This window comes from Cynocephalus volans, chromosome 8, assembly GCF_027409185.1.
Source record: "Cynocephalus volans isolate mCynVol1 chromosome 8, mCynVol1.pri, whole genome shotgun sequence".
NCBI lineage: Eukaryota > Metazoa > Chordata > Mammalia > Dermoptera > Cynocephalidae > Cynocephalus > Cynocephalus volans.
The window spans coordinates 50,562,887-50,582,371 of NC_084467.1; the positions used below are offsets into that span (position 1 = coordinate 50,562,887).

The following is a 19,485-nucleotide window of genomic DNA, read 5'->3' on the forward strand; positions in this document are numbered from 1 at the left end:
AGCAAAGTTTCACATGTGGCAAATGTGCTTCCAAATTTTAACACTAAAAATCAATGTTAATTATGAATAGATACCTAAGAATGAGAATTATCTTTTCTGGCTTTTTTTACACTTTTTGTTAATTTCTCTTTTTAAATTATTTCTTTATTTTTAATTGACAAACGGAAATTATATATATTTACGGGATTTAATGTGAGTTTTGATATATGTATATATTATGAAATGATTAAATCAAGACACATTTATCACCTCAAATACTTATTTATTTGTGTGGTGAAACATTTAAAATTTACTGTCTTAGCATTCAAGTATACAGTGCATTATTAACTATAGTCACCGTACTATACAGTAGATCTTCAGAACTTATTCTCTAATTGAAACTTTAACCAACACATCCTAATTACCAACCCTCCTGCCCCCAGCACCTGGCAACCACCATTACTCTCTACTTCTATGAGTTCAACTTTTTTTGATTCCGCATATGAGTGAGATTATGCAGTATTTGTCTTTCTGTGCCTGGCTTATTTCACTTAGCATAATGTCCTCTAGGTTCATCCATGTTGTTGCAACTGACAGAATGCCCTTCTTTTTAAAGACTATATATATATAGACACACACACACCACATTTTCTTTATTCATTTATCTGTTGTTAGATACTTAGGTTGATTCCATATCTTGGCTATTGTGAATAATGCTGCAATGAAAATGGGAGTGCAGATATCTCTTCAACATACTGATTTCATTTCCTTTGGATATTCATCCAGAAATGGAATTGTTGGATCATTTGGTGGTTCCATTTTTAATTTTTTGAGGAACTTCCATAATGTTTTTCAAAATAGCTGTACTAATTTACATTCCCACTGATTTTTAAAAATTGATCATATATCCACTAACCTTGCTAAACCCTTATTTCTTAAGTTTTAAAATGTACGTTTATTATATATGCTCTGCATGCATGATATCTTTCACGGTAATTTTTAAACTAGATAGCTAGGTGATCTAATATGGTTTGGATGGTCAGCAAAGGCTTCTGTAAGGCAGTGACATCTGTGATATTTTGGTTAGAAAAAAAAAAATGGTCCAAGCAGAGGGAATGAGCTATATCTGCGAGATTATGTCATCTGCAAATTACATCTCTCTCTTCCCTTCTTTATATCTTTTTGTTGTTAATATTTGTGTAATTGTGTTTTCCAGGGCCTCCAGTATCATGTTGAACATTTACGGTGATGAAAATCATTCTCGTCTTGTTCCTAGTCTTAAAGGGAATGTATCTAAAACTTCTCCAGTGTGTATATTTGCTGGAGATTTTTGAGACACATACATACACACACACACACACACATATATATTTGATAGTTTTTTTATATATATTTCTTTTATGAAATTAGGGAAATGACTTTCTATAGCATTCAAGACAAATGGTCAGTAGACTGTGTTTGAATAATCACTATAAGGATTATGTTATTTGATAGCCCTATTCCACTGCCAAAGAATTATATCACTGGACTGTGAACGTGTCTAGGGCAGAAGTTCAGTTTTTGTTGACTCACCTTTGTATCCTCAGTATCTAGCACAGTGCCTGAGATTTAGTAGGTATTCAATACTTATTGAACAAATGAATGGAAGGTACTTAATAAATATTTGTTGAATATATGAAAGCTAGCAAATTCTTTCTTAAAGTGAGCCAAACTTGTAGCCACTTTCCACTCCCTTATTCATTGAGTTGAGGTCATTGTGCTAGCATCCTTACCTCCTTCTAGCACCTGGCATGGTCAGCTGGTCATTTGACATATGAAGGAATAAATGAATGAGTCAGTCACAGAATATTCTGTTATTGGCCCTAAGGAGTTGGAACTTTATCTGAACTGAAGCCAGGTGGTTAAAGATGATTTAATCAGAACAAAAATAAAGTACTCTCTTTAATAGAATAATTGCTTATTTCATTTTCTCCTTAAAGTTGGCTATTCCTTTCATGCTGCTGTCTTTCAATTTATATATGTTGTTCATGAAGTTTTAAAGGTGATTATCCCGAATTAAGAAAAAGTACTCACAAAGAATTGTAGTAGTATGTGACTAGAGGGTTCAAAATTATGGTGTTAAGTTGGAGAGGGGTGGGGTTTAGTGGTAAGCTTAAAGTTTACCTGCAAAAAGACAGAATTGAATGCCTGAGTAAGGATGTATATAGATTTATTGGTAAATAAGTGAGAGAGGTTGTTATCATAAAAGAAGTAGTTATGTTAGAATATCTTAGTAGATTTAAATACTTTATGATGGCTCTAATTGTATATGTACTTCCCGCTTCAAAAGATATTTCATTTAATAAGTTAGAGTAACTCCCAGTGTTTGAATGTTGGCTAGAAATTGATTACTTTTTCCTGACTTGGAACTCTTTACTCCCCGTTGCCTAGAGAGTAAAGATTAATTTATTTAGCTTTAGCCATCTCTGTCCACTTTCTCTCCCACCATACACGCTCTCTGCTCCAGCAACATGTAACAGTATCTTACAATAGGGCTCTTCCTATCTTGTAGTTTTTGAAGAGGCCCCAGAGACCAGACCACCTATGCAGGGCTTGCTAAAAGATTGTAAAACTGTGTTAAAAGCCACCCTGAGGATATAAAATAAAGACAGAGAAGTCAGAGGTGAGAACTAAGGAAAGGGGCTGAGGTTGCTAGTTTTATCTGAGATAGCAAAAGTGAGGGCTGCTTTGGGAATAGGTTGTATGTCACTAAAGACAAGGAAAAGGTGTGTGGGTCCAGCACAAGGGAGCCAGCTCAGGATATCTTAAAAGGGACCCATCCAAAAGGATTAACTGAGGGAGTGGTGTGATCTGATAGATGGGTAAACTACTGAAAGCCAGGACTGAAGGGATCGTGAGCAGACCACTGGAGGGAGGGAGAGCCAGCTCCAAATATATTGCTCGGGGCTGGGTAATCCCCAGTGGGGTTGCTGCAGTGAGTCAGCAAAGCACTTTACAAGAGAGTCACTTTTGGACATGTGCCACACCCTAAGGACACACTGGACCCAGATCATGGCCATGTCATCCAGTAAGATCTTCTCTGCTAAGACCGTCTCCCTGGGTGGAGGAGACAGGCAGCAGCCAGCTGGCCAGTGGAGAAGGTGTACCAAGGAAAGAGTAGCCTAGCAAACCCCCTTCCTCAGGTACACTTCTGAGCCTGAAATAAGCTATAGCTGTAGGAGGGAGAAATTTCCAATTACACAAGATGGGAGTTTTGATTATTACAATGGAGTGTAAACATTTAATGTTTGAGGGTGGCCTAAGGATTTTTTATTGTTTAGGAGTATAGAAATACTATGGATACACCTGAAATTTTATCTCAGGAATGAAGAACAGTTCGTGGAACAAGTTTAGCAGGGAGTAGAGAAGAGAATAAAGCAGGTTCTTCCTGGGACATACTCCTTTCCTTCATTGACAGACCTCTTTCTCTGCTTAATCATATAAGACTACAACACGCTGCAATATCACTTTTCTAAAGAATGGGAAACAGAGAGGGAAAAATCTCCTTGACCCCATATCCCACTCTCCTGTTCCCCACTTCTCTGCTTGTCTTTACCACGAAACTTCTCAAGGGTGGTGTATATGCCAGTCTTCTCTCCCACTCTCCTTTGAATCCAGTCAGACCTCTGTATAGACTTCTATGTGAAAATAACTCTTGAGCATTTGTTTCAATCACCCATGACCTCTGTGTCACCATATCCAATGGGCAGTGCTCATCCTAATGCATCTGTGGGCAGCATCGGGTGCAATTGAGCACCCCCTTCTTAAAACTTTTCACTTGGCTTCCAAAACTCTCTCTTGATTTTTCTTTCTTACTGACCTCTTCACTTCATCATCTAATTCCTCTCCATTGCCACAATTTCTAAATTTTGGAATGCCTTAAGCCTCTATGGCTCTGTTCTAGACATCTTTCCTTCCTATCTACCTCACTTCTTCAGTGACCTCATTGAGACTTATAGCTTTAAAAGACGATCTGTAGACTGTGACCCCCCAAATATTTATCTCCAGACTGAACTCTCCCCTGATATCCTCACTAATATATCTAATCACCTACTCAACATCCCTTCTTGGCCTTTTAATAGATACCTCAAATTTAACATGGCAAAAGCCTAATTCCTAATTTCTCTCAGTCCCTTTGAAATCTCCTCCCTCCACCATCTTTCCTAGAACTTAAAGAACAATTCTATTCTTGCAGTTGCCCAGGTGTCAAAATACCTTGAAAACATTCTTGGCCTCTCTGTTTTTCTTACGTTTTGCTTCAATCCATCAATAAATACTGTCAGTTCTACCCACAGAATTTACTCAGAATTCAGCCACAATGGACCACTCTGGTTCATACAACTGTGATCTCTATTCTGGTTTATTAAAGCAGTTTCCAGACTTCTCTCCTTGTTTTCACCCTTGTCCCCTACAGTCTATTCTCATCATGAAAACCAGCATGGCCACTTTAAAACAGAACTCAGATTATGTCATTTCTCTGCTCAAAACCTTGCAGTAGTCTCTCATTTCGCTAAGAGTTAAAGCCAGTGTCCTTAAAAATACAAGATCTGGCCCTGTTCCTTTTCTGTCCTCACCTCCTATTACCTTTCTTCCTGTTCACACTACTCCAGCTTCACAGATTCTTGGCTGTTCATGTGAGACAGCAAGCACTCTCCTGCCACAGGGCCTTTGTACTTGCCCTTATCTCTCACTCCCTGTCACTCCTAACTGCATGCTTCAGTCCCTCACTCCCTTCCAGTCTCTGCTTTAATGTGACCTTGTCATTGAGGTCTGCCCAGACCACCTTTATTCGAATAACAACACTTGCCTTCATCATACTACCTAACCTCTCCATTCTGCTCTGTTTTTCTGCAGGGTATTATCATCAACTGACATACTATGTATTTGAATATTCATTTATTTTTATCACCCCACTCTCCACCAGAATTTTTCATGATGGTGGGACTTTTCTTTCAGTTTCTATCCCTAGCCCCTTGAATGGTGCCTTGAATATAGTAGAACTCTCCCAAATAGTTCCTGAATGAAGGAATACTTCCTAACCTGCTTTAGCCTTTCCATATGCTGTTCCGTCAGGCAAGAAAGCTTCCTATTACCCCCCTTTCTCACACTCCAGCCCTAACTGTGCCTGTTAAAATCCTGCATCCTTTGAGGCTGCGGTTTCATACCACCTCCTCTGTGATGCTCCCTAAGTCAGATTCACCTCTGCTTTCCCCAGGACTCGTAGCTTTCAGTTATGTTTCACTTTAATCACCTTGGTGCTCTTAACACTGCCTTGTACAGCCTCTGAGACCCATGTTCGTTCTTGATTTTTAAGTTTTAGAGATAACTAACTCAGCAATCACAGTTTCTTCTCACATTGAAGAATTGTAAAGTAGCTGTCTTTGAACTCTGTACAACAGCATGAATCCTAGATTTAGAATTCTCGATCCCTCGGTCCTACAACATGTATTTTTCCTTCTCCTCTTTCTTCTACTACTTCATCAAGTCTCGAGGGCTGGCCGGTTTGCTCACTTGGGAGAGCATGGTGCTGGTAACACCAAGGTCATGGGTTCAGATCCTTGTACTGGCCAGCCTGCCCCCCCCCCCCAAAAAAAAGGAGAGAGAGAGAGAGAGAAAAGAGAGAAAGAAAGAATGTCTCCAGCACATTTTGTATGTCAGCCATTTTCTTCAGGCACCTTTCATTTACTGGTTAAGGAAAAAGCTCCAGTCTTCCATTGAGTGGCCTTTCCTATGACTATAAGAAATGAGCAATTTTTCCTTCACTTGGTTATTTAACATTTGGAATGCCCTTGACCATTTATTATTAAGCTAAATGGTGGTGGTCAATAATAAGCCTGGTCAACTTTTCATCTAATTTGTATATGACAGAAATGACATTGGGCTGTTGAGCACATGAAGTCATTTTACTTTATATCTTCTCTGAAATGGTTTGGGAGATGAGGCCAATCTGTCACATTAGCTCCGTGCCTGCCTAATAAGATCCCCATTAGGTTTTTGGCCAAGAAAACAGTAATATTTCATGACAAGACTTAGAAAAGTTAAAACTTTACAGAAGAACTAATGCTTTTTCTCTCCCTCTCTTTTTTTCTCAACATCCTCTCTATTTGTATTCCCTGAGACCTTTTGGACAAAATCGGACCTGGAGATCAGATTATCTCTTGGCTTCTGTTGAGCGAGACATATTGAATAGTACCTTGATTAGGTTGTTGATCTACCATTGGTCACCAGAGCACCTCTTCTGTATAGCTTTGCTTGTGCCCCCTCCCAGGACCTCAGGCAAAAATGATCTCATCTTCCTTTTTGTTACTGTAGCACTCTATTCATGTCTGTTGTTACACCTATAAAATTTTATTTTCTAAAAATGTAATTGTGTGTTTCTGGCACCAGACCTTGAGCTCTAGAGGACTGTGAGTATGGCTCATTCACCTCTGCACATCCAAGGCCTGGAATTTAATAGACATGCAATAGAAGTGGAAAGAATATACAGAGTCACAGTCTACCCTGTCCAATAATAGAATTAATGGATATTTGTTGAGTAACTGCTATGTGCCAGATATTTTGAAATATTTGTTGTTCTGTAAATCCTTACAGTGACCCTAAAAAGTATTGTTATCCCTGAATTACAGATAAGAGAGAGCACATAACTGATTTATCCTGTTGCATAGTTAGTAAGTAGTAGACCTGTCTTTGAACTCAAGTCACTTGAAGCCAAATTTTGTGTTCTTTCTCCTTTATTAGAGCTTACACGATCTTTCAGGTGCCCATTTATTATGTTTAGCTACCAACTCTGTAACAACACAAAAGATATTTCCATAATTGTGATCATCCTTTTACGAGCTGTGAGAATGGGAGTCCTAGAAGGAACTTTAGAGACCATCCAATTCAGTACTCTCATTCACAGATGACAAAATTGTATCCCAGAGAGGAAAAAGGTCTTGGCCAGCATCTTTCTTACTAGATGGAATCATGTTATGCTTCTCTTTTCCATTGCCCCTATGGTCATTACTTTCAAAACCTTAGCAAGTCTGATGATCCCTGCACAGTGTGGCCTCTGTTGACCTCTCTAGCACTGCTCTCCCTCACATTCTCTCTCCTCTAGCCATGCAATGAGCATTCTACTCTCTGCTTCCTCTCCCTCTGCCTGCAACATCCTTACCTCCATTCTTTCTCCTGTCTAAATCCCTACTTAAGCCTTCACATCTTAGCTCAGGCATCTAAGATTCTCTTCAGGAATCTTTCAGACTAGATTAGGTAGAATGTCTATGTGCTTCCCTGGTACATGCCTCTATCATATAGCATATTCCTCCATGTTTGATGTTAGTTACCTGTCTCATGTTTTTCTTGCTCACATGGTTCTGAATTCCTCGAGGGCAGGTATTATGGACCATTCACTTCTTCTTCGTCTTCTTCTTTTTTTTTTTTTTTAATTGAAACACTGTTGATTGTACACACCTGTGGGGTACAGAGTTGAATATCAGTAACTGTGAGCAATATGTGATGCTCAAATCAGGATAATTAGTATATTCAGTATTTTACAATGTAATCATTTTTCATGACCCTTTACCAATTCCTCCCTTGCTCCCCCTCCGCCTCCTCATTTCCCACCTGTGGCAACTTCAGTTCTTTTCTCTCCTTTTGAAAGTTCAACATATCATTGTGATTGTTGTATCTTTCTTCCTTTTTTTATTTATTATTTTTTTTAGCTCCCACTTATGAGTGAGGACATGCAGTATTTCTCTTTCTGTGTCTGTCTTATTTCACTTAACATAATATCCTCTAAGTTCATCCATGTTTCTGCAAATGGCAGAATTTCATTCTTTTTTATGGCTGAGTATATTGACTGTATATACCACACTTTCTTTATCCAATCATCTGTCTATGAACATATAGGCTGGTTCCAGCTCTTGGTTATTGTAAATAGAGCTGTGATAAACATGAGAGTGCAGGTATCCCTTTGACATGATGATTTCCATCATAGCCAGCAGTGAAATTGCTGAATCAAATGGCAGTTCTATCTGTAGTTGTTTGAGGAAACTCTGTACAGTTTTCCATAATGACTGTACTAATTTACATGCCCTGGTCTCCTCTAGTCCACCGTCTCAACCATTCATTTCTATATCACTAGTACCTCATATAGACCCTGACACAGTGTTGGCTTTCAATGAATTTTGTTGTTTGGTTGTTGTTGCTGTTGTTTTAGCAACAGCTTCTGTGTATTTCAGAATAAAAGCACTCAATTTGTATAAAAAAAGAGCCCTTCTGTCAACCAGGCTTCTGAATGACAGACACTTTTGAAATACTTTTTATAAAGGGTAGCTTTTCTCCATCAACACCTGGCAGTCACATATTCCTCATTTTGACAAAGTAGCATCCAACTTAAGGCACGACTGTGTATATAACTCTATATGCAGCGGAGCCATCATAAACATGCCAACTATAAAGGCATATCAAAATGACATTTTTCCTCCCCAAAGCATGGCCCTAAGAATCCACTGTTATAACAGAATGTGAATTTCTGGAGCAGATTGTTGACCTCTATAATACTAACAATAAAGTCCTGCTTAGGACGTAAAGGCTTCCACTGTGACATGAAATAGTAAGACACAATCCACTGATGCTTTTAAGTTTGCTCTACACCTTAACCCTCTTCAGCACACTAATGTGTGTGTGTGTGTGTGTGTGTGTGTGTGTGTGTGTGTGCGCGCGCGCGTGCGCGCGCGCGCATGCGTCCTCCTTCAGTAGAACACAAACTCTGGAGATGAGTTAAAGCATAATGCAGCTGCTGGCAATCCCATTAGACCACTTGCCGAAAAATAGAAGAATTTCCCAAGGCCCAGGAGATTGCTGTCTCTTTTGAGGCCCCAAATCGAGAACTTGGCTGATTTATCTTATTGGCACTCTGAGTGAATCAAAAACAAGCCCAAGGCAAGCCTTATATCCTGCAAACACGATTCCATACAGGCCTTAACTCAGTATTTAAATTTGTTTGGAACTGGCTGCAAATTTGAGGCTTCTTCAAATGATAGTAAGAACTCTACATAGAAGGTATGCAAAAGCAGTTACTACTTTTTCAAGAACAAAGACACACCTGTAAAAAAGCAACAGCTATGTACATGGAGTTGTAGGTAAATGTTGGGATAGCAATAATAATGTAACAAATATAGCATAGGATGATCTTTAAAAAAAAAGTGTTGCCTCAACACTTTACTGGTTTAAAAAAAGAAAAAAGATTTCCACAACATGATTTTCTAAGAGGAGTCCAGTGTTGTGTTTGAAGAGGAGTCCGCCCTGGTGGTGAGGACTGGAAATGTCAATTAAGGTATACAAGACCATATAATACAAAGTCTAGCATTTGTTTCAACAACATCAAGTCAGCTTCTGGAGGGTGAAATAGTGCTCTCTAGCTGTATCTGGGGCTCTTTTATTGTGGCATTTTAAAAAACATAGGTGTAGTTGAGTCAGTGGCTTTCTCTGCTGCAGATGTCCTGACCAGCCACTCAGAATTTGGAGATTTCTGGGCTTGTAATGCTGGTGTGGTTGGCTCTGTTGCATCCACGTGAACTGCGCTGGGACTAGACAGAGATGCTGTGGCCGCAGGCTTCTGTTTCCTCCTGATGTCACGTGAACATGGTGGTCTTTGTATGTTTGCCTATCTGACAGAGCAGTGTGCTGGTGAACACCTTCGGTGAGAGGCATCAGCAAGAACATCCAGGGAGTAAAGGGGAAAAGGGGGATGAAGCTGATTTTGTTCTCTTTTCCCAGCTGATGGTAACCAGAAATCTTTCTGCCAAGCGTCACTAACTAAATAGCTTATCCTCTCAGTACCCATGGTACTTATGTTGGACTCTTTCCCCACCAGCCTTCTTTGCCTCTTTCTGAGGCATCAAGCTGCAGCTCCAGGCAGACAATTCAAGCGAGCCTAGTATCCTCTTTGAGCTGACCATGCAGGTAAAAGAAATGTGGGATCTGGAAGCTTATCCAGTCCAGAATCCATTCTTTCTACTTCAGAGCAATGATCAGGGGCCCACTTGGGCAGAATATTAGGGCCAGTGAAAACTGGGACACATTCTCCTTCATAGAAGCAATCACTCTGCTCATCATCCACTTGCCGTCTTTCATCGTTGATAAAGAGCCTCATGTCACTTGTACCACACATACAGCTGGATTCAGATTTTGGAGGCTGGGAAATCCAAAGTCCAGGGAACACATCTGGTGAACGCCTTGTTGATATGATGGTGATGCCTGGGTCTCACATGGCAGATGGCAGAGCAGAGAGTTCAGTGAATTTTGAATGAAATAGTACTTACCTGGATTCAGGTTTGAAGTGGGATGAACACTGAAGATGTGGTGTTGAATGCTCATGTTTCTTTGTATCTTGAAGTTTCTCCCATGCTTGAGGATCCAAAGAAGCCCATCATTCCAAAATGCCCTAGATATGTACTGGTGTCTCTAATGCTCAGGTGCTGTCTTTGAGCGGCTCCAAGAATACCTGTAGGAAGGTCTGGCATGGAATATGCTGGAGAGCCCCACCCCCACCCCATGGTGGTGATCTCATAGTGACTATTCACTGTCACTGAGGGAAAAAAAAAAAAAAATGCTTCCAGATCTGTTTATGCGGTGGTATAACTAACTACAGGAAGCGTTCCTATGTAACATCTTTCTTCTTACCAGAATCAAAGCTTTATACTAAATTAATGAGGCTTTCTCTGGTACATTGTCCTTCAAGAGACCAGTAGGATGATGGCTTTGGGGAAATAATATGGGCATTTCTGATTTCTTTAAAATCTATACTTTCCTTCTCAATATTATGTCAACAGAAGACTCAATGGCCTTAGAAATAAAAAGAGGGTCTTATTTTTAACATTGATACTTACTATCTAGGTGAACTTGAGTGATACATTTGATTTTTCAGAGCCTCCACCTGTTCATTTAAAAAAAATGAGTATCTTTCCTCTCAAGGATTGGTTGAATTAGTGATCATGAAAGCTATCTGGAAATGCTCAGTTGTATGGATACATCTTAGGGGTATTGAAGTGGGCTGGAGAAGAGGAAGTCTAATGGGAACATGCTTAATGTGGGGCATTTCCTCAGTGGAAGGGCACCTTTCCCGTTGGAAGCATATGCACACCCTTCCACAGGGTGTTGATGCCAGACTAGTGCCCTGACCTGAGCCCAGCTCTGGGTGGCCATTCTCATGCAGATATCCAGAGCAAGGACAGCCAGTAGAGTGCATCTAAGCCACAGGCATCAAGGAGAATCAGGAGATGGAAGCCTAAATTCAAATGCAGGCCCTCAAGACATGTCATGAATGAGAGACAGAGAGGAGGGTCTGGCCAGGTGTTAACTGAATCAGTGCAGAAGCAGGTCTGGAGTGGCTGACAACTGCCCCCTGCCCCTCTGAAGTGCCCAAGGCTCACCATTTGCATGTTGGCTTTTGTGCCTGGGCTAGTCAGGTGGTTTAAAGTCCAGAGTCAAATAAGCAGGTTTGGGACATTCAAAGCACGGAGGGGCAGAAGGTGGTGGAGAGAGGGATTTGGGGGAGAGTAGACGGATAGCATGAGGCGAGGTAGTGAAAGACTTTCTGAAGAAATGTATTTGAGGCAAAGCCTCTTTTTCTCTGTGTGGAATTGACTTACCAAAATAGAAGAAACCACACATACTGACATACCATGAGGCAGAGCTGAGCACAGAGGCTCTGGAGGGCCAGGGAAGGCCCATCTGTGTGGGACATGTACGTAGCCTTTGACCCCGAGGACTGTCGGGTAGCATAACCGATGATTACCACTCATTGTGCATTCAGTTGTGAATGTAAACAAACCAAAATAAACCACTGTGCAAGCTCAGCCTGGTAATCCTGAATAGATGCTTGAAAGGGTCAGCAGTGAGTTTGTGGACTTCTAGCTGCAAAGCAACCAAAACAAAAACGGAGGTTATTTCCCCAGTGCCTTCAAGAAAAAAATGTCCACTTCTTAGCATGTCATGAAAGGTCCTTCAGGATCTGAGCACTGCCTGCCCTTCCACTCCTAAGTTTAACATTTTGTTGTCACATCTTCTGCTCCGTGGCTGCCTGACCTTGGAGTGATAGAACCCCTCTGAGCTTCAGTCCTTCATCTATAAAATGGGGATAAATATACCTATCTTTCAGACCTGTAATAATAATTAAACTGAGAGAAAGTGAGAATAATGCCATTAACAGTCTTTTGATCACATGTATGCCAATCCAATCTTTGTGTGATTTTTGTTATTATTATCGTATAGTCTACATTCCAGCCAAACCATGATGCCTTCTTCAAGCTGTCATGGTACTAAGAACTTGTACCTTCATTGAGGTGCTTATAAGAGTGTCTTACCCTTCTTGGATAAACTGTCAGACATCCCAACTACCTTGAAAACTAGGGTAAGGACATTATCTTTTTCCTGTCTGTTTTCCCAGGGCCTGACACATAGTAGGTACTCAAATGTTTTCTGAAGGAATGTGTGAAATGTCTCTGTTCTGTAGAATCTTGATTCTCAACAGCCACAGATATATCCTGGTCCCTATTCTCCTACCCTCTTATTAGGGACCTGTTCTATGTCAGAAACCAAGGCAGATGCTTTACATACAAGGCCTCAGTTAATAGCCCTGCAGGCCTAGGAGGCAGCTATTATGTTAACATTTGACAGATGAGTCTACAGCATCAACTAAGACAAATGCCTCAAGGATAAATAGCAGATGTCTTTTTACCCACTAGGGACACAAATTGAGAACCCAGCAATCCTTGTAGTCTGGCACAAAAAATGAGATCCATATTTATCCACCCAAACCTACTGCATATCTAGCCACCACCACTCCCCCCACCATTTCCTCTACCTCTGTTGTTTGCATCTTACCAGGATTAACTAGACTAATTTGTACTTTGAATTCAGAAAAATGTGGATTAAACATTTTTTGGCTTAAAAAATAATGAGAGCACAGAAAGTTAAATAATTAGCTCACACTTGTCAATGATTTACTGTGTGCAGTTCGTATGCCGGACTTTCTCTAACATTGTCTGTGTTTTTCCCACACATCCTGGAAGGTGAATATTTTTGTGTATCTTCTACATGGGAAGAAGCCAAGATGCAACAGGGTCTTGCAACTTATGGCACAGAGCTGTGATTCCTGACCTGGAGAACCCAGACGCCTCTCTATATGGCACTAGTCGACCCAAGGAAGCAGTTTCACCAGCCCCGGGCCTCTGTACCCCAGCACTGCCTTCCTTGTATCCCCCACAGGGAAGCGTGGAGAGGTGTTTCTTCCTACCAAGGCTGAGTGCTCAGTCACCACCCTGTGAGAACAGGCCAGTGAAATGGAAAAATAGCTCTTACTCCTGACTCTCACATGTGTCCCTCAGGTCACAGCCAAATTCTCAGATTGCCAGACCAATGGCAAATAAGCCCACAGCACACACTGAGGGTATCAACACACAGACGGTTCTGCCAGAATTCACATGTCCTGGATGCCAGGCTGCCCCTCATAGCCTGTTTCATTTTATCTCATCTCTGCTGCATGGTGAGTGGAGAGAGAGAGGAAGGAAAGTACACTGATCTCCAGAAATGGGGTTTGGTTTGCTCATTCAGAGTACCCTTAGGCAGTACCCTTAATCTTTCAAAGGTCCATGGGCCCCCTCTGAAGCCACAGGAAAAGCTGAAAAGTCTGGGAAAGGGAAGGGTGGGTTCCACTGACCCCCTGATGTTCATTTGACTTTCATGGTTTCCAGGTAGCTGAGAGGCAGCCAGGCATAGCAGGAAGAACATGGCCTTTGGAGTCAGAAAGACCCAGATCAAATTCCTATTCTGCCACTTGGCACCTGTACAAGAATGAGCAAGACTCTGAATTTTTGTGAGCCAAGGTTTCCTCATCTGTAAACTGACGGAAATGGCTGGGTTATCATGAAGATTACAGATGAGAATGTGTATGAAAAAAACAGCACAGAGTAGCTTCTCTCCTCCCCGCCCCCACCCCTCCTCTGCCATCTTCATTTGTAATGAATGCGTTTTTTAAAAAAAGAGCAATTATAATTGTCATTGATTACTTTGTAACCTAAATACAGTAGATTTATAATATACAATTTCTATTTAAGTCATTCTTACAGGACTGAGCCTTGTCCTACATCATGTCATATATTTTACTGATAGTTGCTTTTCTTCCTTTTTCTTTTCTTCTAAGGAAGTCCAGATGGGCCCAAGATACATTCTCATACCCAAGATAGCTTATTCCAAGGGTTAAAGTCAGGCCTGCTTTGCATCCGAATGATCTGTTCATAACAAAAGCTGCCTCCTGGCCATTTCCCACAGCTGAATACTGTTATTCTGAAGCCATCATTTCATTTGTTTCTGATTGTTCTACAGTGTTTACATACCTTACATATTAGTGTGGTCTTTTATTGAGTACAGGCAGAGGTTAAACCCTCCCAGATCCACTTTCCCTCTGAGCACTCTTTCTTCTTTTAGTCCCCCTTGCGTCTGTGTTACAAACCATTTCTCTTTTATAAGAACTCATTTAAGTAGAAAAACAATTTTTAAGTGGTTTTTTTTTTTTTTTTCCTCTTTAATATGAGGCTCACTTAACATTCTCAGAGAACTGCTATTGAATATGGAGAAGAGGGAAAAGATACCACTGGAATGTGTGTGTGTGTGTTTCTTTCCCTGACCTAGGAAAATCCCATCACCTCTTGAATTTCCCAAGGGACATATTCCATCCAGGGCCCAGGAGTGGGGCTGGCCCCAGACCAAATGTTAAAGAAGATGCTGTCTGCCTGCTGTGTCATCACATCTCCTTTTCACAACCTTTTTTCTGCGAAACGTGTCCCAGGAAGGATATGGGTTCTTGAGTCAGAATTGGGTCTGAATCCCAGTTCTGCCCTATTTGTGAGCTCAGGAACGAACTTGAGTTAATTATCTCAAACTCGGTTTCTTTTCCATCAGAAATGGGTGTGGCTCAGGCTTGTCTGGCATCTTAGATGGGGGAATGTATGTGAAAGTGGCCCGCCTGGGGGTGATAGGGAGACTTCACAGCACACAGACTTCTGCTGATTGTAGGGCCTTGGGGCTCTCTGGGCTGTGAAAGATTCAGAGGCCTAGTCCAAATTGGCAGGAAGAAGGGCTGTGATCAGTTCTGTGTGCCATGGCTGTCTGGCACATGTGCCACTTATATGCCCCCTGGTAACATATCAGGTAGCCAAAGAGTGCTGGGTTTCACAACCATTCTCCCCAGCCCTCTTCTCTATACCTCCTCCCATCCAGCCATCACTGTTTTTTAATGCTCCTGTCAGTCTCCTTTGCTACAGAGATGTAAGGGATACACTTCTCCCCCCTCATCACCTCAGCTGATATTGGATAAACACTTCTGAGTTTATCATACTTTCTTAATCAAGTAGGTGAGCTACCCAAGTATCTGTGAATAGTTTTTTTTTTTTTTTTGGTAATTTATTTTTAATACATAAAAATTGTACATATTTATGGGATACAGTGTGGTGTTTCCATGCATGTGTACAATGTGTAATAATCAAATTAGAGTAAATAGCATATTCATCACCTCAGACATTTATCATTTCTTTGTGGTGAGAACATTGAAAATCCTCTCTTGCTGTTTTGAAATATACAGTATATTATTAACTAGTCACCTTACCATGCAATGGAACACTAGAACTTATTTCTCCTATCTAACTGTAACTTTGTACCCATTGACCATCCTCTCCCCACTCTGTCCTCTCCCTACCCTTCCCAGCCTCTGATAACCACTATTCTACTATCTACTTCTATGCAATCAACTTTCTTAGCTTCCACATATGAGTGAGAGCATGCAGTAGTTCTCTTTCTGTTCCTGGCTGAGTTCACTTAACATAACATTATCGATGTTGCTACAAATGACAGGATTTCATTCTTTTTATGGCTGAATAGTATTTCATTGTGTAAATATACCACGTTTTCTTTATCCATTCATCTGTTGATGGACATTTAGGTTGAATCTCGGCTAATATGAACAGTGTTACAATAAATATGGATGTGCAGATATCTCTTCAATATCCTGATTTCATTTCCCTCGGATATATACCCAGTAGTGGGATTGCTGGATCATATGGTAGTCGACTTCTCTTTGCCTAGGCGGTTTAGCCATCTCATCTTCTGTTATGCTACAAATGGAGAAAAGTCTGAAGATCAGGATTCTTCAGGTCTAGTCTTGCATGGATGTATCCTGAATTCCTCTGAGCTAAGCCTGAGAAGCAAGAGTGGATTCTTTGGGGGAACACTCCAAAAAGCATGATTGAAGCATATGCACAGAAATTCTGACTTTTATTAAAAGATGCCCTGACATAAATCAGCCAAGGCTTTTTTTTTTTTTTTGCCGTTACACAATATGCTGTTAACAGGGTAAAGCCTCGATTGTACTTATTCCCAGTGATAGACCTTACAAATAGAAAATAATTCATCTGAGTGATTGTGTAGGTTCTTATTTTTCTCTCTCTTCTCTAGAGCTAGTGCAACCTCTGTAGCCTACTTAAGAATTCTAGTCAAAATGGCATCAGGTCTTACTTATTAAAATTAATCCTCCACGTGAACTCCAATCCATAAATAAGAAATACACCTTGGCTAGTATGGAAGTGATGATATTAATACAGGGTGCATTTCCCTGAGTCACTGAATGTACCAGGCACTGTACCAAAGCCTATAATAGCTTATCCCACACTTAATCTTTACAGAGCCGTAAGATAGGTCTTATTTGTCTCGTTTTTCAGATGAAGACCCCAAGGACTCAGGTCACACAGCAAGTTAGGATAGAACATTGAACATCAAACCAGAAAATCTATGTCTATGGTTAGACCTATGAGATGGTCTCTGAGGCCAGGCATTGGTGTCAAAGAAAAAGGTTGTAACAAGGGAAACACAGTGTAGCAGTTAAAAATCAGAAGGTATGTGAGGGAGATACTTTGTAATAGTGTACCTTGCACTTGTGGCAAGAGATAAGGCTGTGTCATCCCTTCCTGCACCTGCTGATCAGCCTTTGCTGGGACACTGCCCCCAGGCATCCTTTTAATCGAACCCTAAAGTCTATAGGAGGGAGCTGTTTTTCTAACAGCCAGTTTAGAATTTAAAAAGAGCATTAGTTGGGCTGTATTTGAGAACTACTTAATAATTTGTACTACCCTCACTCCTGGAGGATTTGACAGAAGATATGGTTCTGACTGTGAGAATCCAGCTCTATTTGAGATCGGTGCAACAGAACTAAGACTACATGTGATGAACCTTGTGCAGACAGCACACCCTGCTCCCTCCTCATTAGCTCTGTCCCTTGCGCCACCTGCCGCACCTGCCCTCCTCCCTTACACAATCCACAGAAGAGATCAGTAATTGTTTACCCACCACAGATTGTTTGGGTTGTGAAAAAGATGCACGGTATGATTTTATGTCCTTGGAGTTAAACGGCTCTCAGAGCCTCCAAAGCTAAAAGTCAGTCTGAGCTCGCTGGAGCCAGTGAGGCATTTGTATACAGAAGGCCAAGTGTGACCCCTTGTCTGCAGGGGAGAGAAGGTTTGGGGGAACTTTTAGAAGATCTCAGAAGTTTTCTTGGCTATTCGATCTCTTTTGCAAAGCAAGTTTGGGTCTGTTAAGTATAAGTGAATGAGAAACATATGGATTAAATTTCTATTGTGATCACATATGGGTTTCAGAATGATAAAGAATGAGGAATTCAGAGTTTAAGGAGTCCAAAATACTTTGTAAATAATTCAGGATATTGCAGGCAACATTTGGCTGCCTCCCTCCATCTCCATTTTGGGGACTGTTTGGTTGGGTGACAGACCTGCTCAGAGCCCTCCCTGCCCCCTCAAACTGCTAAATCCTAGGAGGTATCTGTGGGCAGGTTTCATGTGTTCTTGTTTTGCTCAGACTGAAATAAAGAGATTGGGTTTCTAGGAAGGGCAAACTCTACTGGAGGACTCAGCCTTTCAGAAACCCCCAAATGGAGGAGAGGAGTTTGACAGGCCTGAGCTTTATTAACCATATGTCATTTACAGGTTATTGGACATGTTTTATGTCCTATTTTTGCTCTTAATGTCAGTGACATTGTCATGATAATGATAATAGTAGCCATGTCCTGCATTTATGTTGTGACTTAGTTTACAAAGCATATTACATACATATTACCTATTAAGTACACATTACATATATATTTATAGATATGTATAACTTAGACACATAACCTGTGTTATAGCTACCTACAGTACAGGAAATACAGAGAATTAAGGGAAGATGCAGGCAGGAGTACCTAACCCAGCATTGGAGTAGAAGTCAGGATTTATAGGTGGCTTCCCAGAGGAAATAATATTGAGCCGAGTCCTAAAAGAACATGTAAGAATTAGCCAGGGGAAAGTGAGAAGGAGTGCTTTCTGGTTAGAGAGAGTAGAATGTTTGAAGACTCAGAGATGAGAAGAAAAAAAAAAAAAGGTACACTTGGGGAATTTCAAGTTGTTTAGTAAGTCTAGGGACTAACCTGTGATGGTCTTGATGCAGTAAAAATGATGGAGGTAGAGGATTTGGAAATGTTAACATATGTGATTAGGCCAGACAAATAAGTAAAAGATCAGAAAGGGTCTCATATGTCATGGGGAGCTTCTAAAGGATTTATGTAAGAGAAATGTCTAATTAGGTTTGTATATTAGAAAGATCATTGTGCTGGTGGATGCAAGGTTTTCTGACAGGGGCTTGAGAGGCAGTGGGGTGGAGAATAATATTCAAGGGAGGGAAACCAGTTCAATCCAATTTAGTTGCTGTTGCAATAATCCAAGCAAAAGATGATGAAGGACTGGACTAATGTGATGGCAGCAGGGAGAAACAGGAAGACTTGTGTTTGGAAAACAGAGTTGACAGTACACGATGACCTATTGTGGGGCAGACGAGAGAAATGAACCAGTCAAGAAGTCAAGAATGGTATACTGAGACAGGGACCCCAGAGCAAGAGTAGCCCTGGAAGGAAGGATGGCAGTTTCTACTTTGGACCTGTTGATTGGACATCTAGTCACATGTTCCTTATGGAACTCAAGAGCAAGGCCTGAGTTTGGGATGAAGATTTGGCACTCAAGAGCATAAAAATTCTTGTTCCACCTATGAGAGTGGATGCGCTGACCCCAGGAGATGTAGGGACTGAGATGAACATGGGAGAGAATCCAGGAAAGAAGAGGAAGAACCTAACAAAGAGACAGAGCCTAGACCTGAACCCAGGTCTTTGGACTCCAGACCTTTCCTTTGTTCCTAGGAGTAGAATTAAACCTTTCTTGAGAGCATACTGTGTCCTAGGATCTTTATACACATTATACCACTTAGGACCTGCACACAACTCTGTGGTTGATGCGATTATCCCCCCATCACAGATGAGGAAACTAAGCCTCAGAAAGACTTAAAGCCACATGACCAGTAAATGACCTAACCAGAATTACCAACCTTTGTCAG

General features: G+C 40.9%; 1 protein-coding gene and 1 pseudogene across 16 annotated transcripts in view; one reads left to right on the top strand and one right to left on the bottom strand.

The window, feature by feature from the left end:
• FGGY (FGGY carbohydrate kinase domain containing) overlaps window positions 1-19,485 on the top strand; it is a 433,428-nt gene that overhangs the window by 258,240 nt on the left and 155,703 nt on the right. The window lies entirely within an intron of this gene.
• On the bottom strand, window positions 9,419-11,749 carry LOC134383242 (G patch domain-containing protein 2-like; annotated as a pseudogene).